The sequence below is a fragment of the Amborella trichopoda genome, chromosome 1, assembly GCF_054954075.1.
Source record: "Amborella trichopoda isolate Santa Cruz 75 chromosome 1, AtrichopodaSantaCruz75HAP2 v2.0, whole genome shotgun sequence".
NCBI lineage: Eukaryota > Viridiplantae > Streptophyta > Magnoliopsida > Amborellales > Amborellaceae > Amborella > Amborella trichopoda.
In genome coordinates this window covers 20,259,440-20,264,215 of record NC_142336.1, presented here as the reverse complement: position 1 = coordinate 20,264,215, position 4,776 = coordinate 20,259,440, and positions in this window count along the sequence as shown.

The window sequence follows — 4,776 nt, the reverse complement described above, 5'->3', positions numbered from 1 at the left end:
CATCATATATCGATTCGGGGTTCCGAACCAAATAATATCTGATAATCGCCCTCAGTTCAAAATCCATCACGTTGATCGCCAAGTTAACCAGTTCGGCTTTGAGTGGCAGTACTCGACCATGTACCACCCTCGAGCTAATGGTTTAGTTAAGGCGTTCAATAAAACCCTATGCAGGGTGCTCCAGAAGTCAGTTTCGAAGTCAAAGAAGAATTGGCATGAGAGGATGCCTGAAGCTCTATGGGCCTATCGCACCACCACTCGAAATGCTACAAAACTCTACCCCTTATTCCCTGGTTTATGGAGGTGAAGCAGTTTTACTCCTTGAGGTTCAAATACCCTCACTCCGTGTTGCTATACATTAGGGACTGAATGAAGATGAGAGGGTCAAGCTCCGTTATCAGGAGTTGGATGCTCTTGATGGAAAGAGGCTAGAGGCCCAGGAAAACCTTGAGCTCAATCAGGGGTGAATGAAGAGAGCCTTTGAAAAATCTGTCAAGGTTTGCTCATTCGCTCGTGGGTATCTAGTCTTAGCAGTCAAGAGAATGATTATCATGCATGGACACCGCAAAGGAAAGTTCAAACCTATGTGGGAAGGTCCCTTCATAATAAAAAAGGTCACACCAAATGGGACCTATATATTGGCAAACTCTGATGGAGAAGAGGCAATGCCCTCTATCAATGGACGATACCTAAAGAAGTACTATCTCTGATGTGCTCTCAAAATACGGTACATGTAGTAAAAAGAAAGAAATAGAAAAGAAAAATAGCAATCCAACTCAAAAGAAATTCATTTCTTTTGTTGTAACAGGGAGGTTACAAATATAGTATCAACAGTTGCTCTTGCTTCAGAGAAAAAGGGGATGTTCATGCCGAAGTGTTACTCTTGCTTTCAAGGAGGACCAACCATTTTTGAGTCAGCTTCAATTCATTGACAAAGTACAACTGGTTTCCAGGAGAGGGAAGAAGTACTCTGATAGAGTCTATCAGACATACAAAGCGGACTTCCATGGCAAGGAGTTGGCCTATGATGGATTCCCTTCCTCCAAAACAACATGGACTTCACTGTTGCACTGGAGGACTTGGCTTTCAATAGACCACAGTGACTGAGCCTTCTCGTTTGCCATCACTCTTCGCCCCACGAGACATCGCTGTCCATGGTCGTCGCCGCGCACAACCAACGCCATGCGCAACCATCACCACCCACAACCCAATACCGTGAGCAACCATAGCCATACGTAACCCAACACCGTGCGCAACCATCATCGTGCGCAACTCAATGTCGCGTTCTACCATCACCACAGGCAGGCCAATACCATGCGCGACCATTGTTGTGACCGGCATGCTATCGCGCATGGCTGTCACTGCGAGAAGCTTATCACTATGCGAAGGCAGCATTGCATGGGACTTAATGTCGCGCATGCCCATGTCGTGCTCCGGTTCCCACTGTCCCCATTTCTCAGGGGGCATTAACCCTCGCGCCTCTTCTGTTTCCCCAACTATTGCCTCTTGGTGACGGTCAACCTCTCGTGACCTTTTGCCTCCCCCACAATCCTTCGGGTTTTGTCAAAAACTCATCTCCATCCGCCAGAAACCCCCGTATGACCCTGTTCTTTCCCCTACAGGCGTTTCCTCTCCTCGCCGAAAATACTTCTCCATCCACTGGGAACCACCGTCAGACCCTATTCGTTCCCCTACCGGTGTTTCCTCTCCTCATCGGGAACTCACTCCTACTCTCCGGGAAACCCGTCCTCGTCTTTTCCTTTCTTCCACTAGCGATCGAAGCTAGCGAAAACTGGCCGAAGTTCCCCGAAAGCCCTTTACGACATCTCTATTTGCCCTCCTTGTACTTCTATAGTTCGCCACAACTCACCGAAATTTCATTGTGTTTCCGGTGAACCCACTACTGCTCCTCCTTATTCTCTTCTGATAACTAGAAGATTGTCAGAGTCCAACCACGGAACTACCAAAAAATCACCGTAACTCTAGCAGAGTACCACTGTGACTCTCGCAGTTTCACCAGAGTCTAGGTAAAAGCTATGCAAAGCCCCCGTTCCTTACTTGAAAAAGCCTTAACACTCTCAGAAAACGTCTGCAAGCATGTTGCAAAGATTCACGACCTGCTCAAGTTCACCGGAAAGCTCCTGAAGGCCTATATACTGTGCGTTTTGGCAGGGGAACTCTTGTCGGAGGTCTCTTGATAGAAACTCCGGCTCTTTCTCTCTGAAACTCACTTCTCTGTTTTACCTTTCGGTAAAACAGTAAAATGGGGTTTTTACCCCTTTTATACTCAGTAGTGCCACAAAGTGCACCTCACAAGTTCAAAATGACGCCCCAGTTTGTGTCCTCAGACCGCGATAGGTCCAGGACGGGGCGGGTCAAGCCTGAGGCCTAGATACGAGTCGCTGCCGCCTGTGCCTCATGAACCTGTCTCCATCTATTGCTATTGTTGTGCCTTATTGCCAAGTGATTCGATAAGGAGCTAACACCATGTGCTTCACCAAGGAGCTAATGCTGTGCGCTTCACTATAAGCTATTGTTGCGCGCTTCACCAAGGAGCTAATTCTGCACGCCTTACCAGAAGTTATCACCGTGCGCTTCACAAGAGGCTATCGCTGCACGCTTCACTAAGGCCTAACGCCATGTGCATGTCATCTAGGCCTAATGCCACTTGCATCATCCAAAACTTAGCGTCGTGCACATGCTATGGCACTTCCATCTGGACCATCATTCTGCATCCCCAGGGAGTTCATTCCCTGCACCACAGTCTCCAATCTTAAGGGAGTCGAGTCTCCAATTATGGCTCTATTCCCCCGTGGAGTCACATTCCCTTCCCACCGCAATGGTTTAGGTGCACGACTCTAAACTGCATAACCATGGTCCAGCTGTATGACCTTAAATTGTAGTGCACATTCTGGCCACATGACGTTAAAAGGCTTAACATCCTGGTCCAAACTATATGACCTTAAATTGTAGCGGAGGTCTAGTCACATGACCTGAAACTGCACAATCCTCGTTCCATGACTCTAAACTTCTAAACAATGGTCCAGCTAAATGACCTTAAACTGTAGCGTATGTCCTAACCGCATGACGCTAAAAGGCTTAGCACCGTAGTCCATCCATATTGCAGCCACGTTAAAAGGCTATATGCAAGCCACTGTCTCTCATCCATAGTAGGAGTCACATCCATATTGCAGCCCATTATCCCCAGGGAGTTAGTGGCATTCTTATCTTTTCAATTCCCATGAGGTTGCATCTGTGCTCCAGCCTGTCATTCTCAGCGGAGTTACATACCATTGCTCATTATCTCCATGGAGTCATGCTTACCCCTTTAATCCCTTGTGGGTGAGTCGCGCACCAAGTTATCATACCCCCAAGAGTTGAGTTACTTTCCTTGAACCATGGAGTTCCATCTTTCACCTTAGGGAGTCATACTTGTCCCCTAATCCCTAGTGAAGTATGCTTTTCCATCCAAACCTCTTGCTAGTTTTAACTATTTTTCTCCCCAAGGGAGTTGAATTGCTATCCATGGACCTATTCCCCATGGAGCTTCACCTACATGACAACCCACCTAAATGGTCCAGGTGCACGACCCTAAACTGCATGGTCCAAACTATATGACCTTAACTATAGTGGAGGTCTAGTTGCATGACGTTAAACTACATGGTTCTAGCTGCATGACTTTAAACTACATAGCCACGATCTAAGCTATATGACCTTAAACCATAGTGCACACCATGGCCGCATGACGTTAAACTGCTTTGCACAGGTCCCGGAGGCATGACCTTAAAATACACTCCCTCACACACGCACATGCCCTTTACATACATTTTCACGCATGCCTTCCCTAACCGACCCGATCGTGTGTGAGCACCACCTTCATTGCTTCTTCAGTGAGTCCATTCACTTCATTATTACCATTCATCATTCCCTAGTGATTTCACCCATGCTCATAAAATGGCGAACCATCCCACCATCCATACACGCCGTCAGTTAGTGGGACACCACTTTTCACCTACCATTCATTTATCATCCATCCATCATAAGTAGCCTCGTGCCATCTCCCCAAAGTGAGTCAAAACCACCACCATACTCATTCCATGGCCTCCAAAGACTGCCATTCATCACCACCATGGTCTAGTTGTATGACCTTAAACTGTAGTTCACGTCTTGGCCACATGATGTTACAAGGTTTCACACAGGTCCCGAAGGCGTGACCTTAAACACGTCGTCACAAAAAAAAAGGATAAAAAAAAATAACAAGCATGGTACATACTTGGACAAGGGAACGCCATGAGTAAAAATGATGGACGGGCATGGTCATGAAACCATGAGTAAAAGAGTTTCGTGAAAACAAAAACCTGGGCATGGTGAAAACCCAAAAGGGCGTTGCGAGCAAAAACAGATGAAAAAGGGTGGGCATGACCACAAGATCATGGGTAAAAGAGCCCAAAAATAAAGTATGTCGGTGAAAACCATCTTTACAGCACCACTTCCCCAGTCTAGGTGAAAACCCACAAAGGGCACTTGGACCAATAAAGTAGGTTGACGCAGTATCACAGCCTCAGCCGACACCCAATTGCCAAACAGGCATATATCTGGCTAGCAAGGTCACGCAAAATCCTCAGCTGCCAGCATTCAATCTCAACACAAAATGGCTCACCCGGGAGTGAGAGCCTCACAAGATCTCCCAAACTTCAACACCAAAATAAAAAAGACTCTCTGAGGTTGCAGGCGATGAACAACAAATCCCTCAAAATGCTAAAGACCCCCACAAAG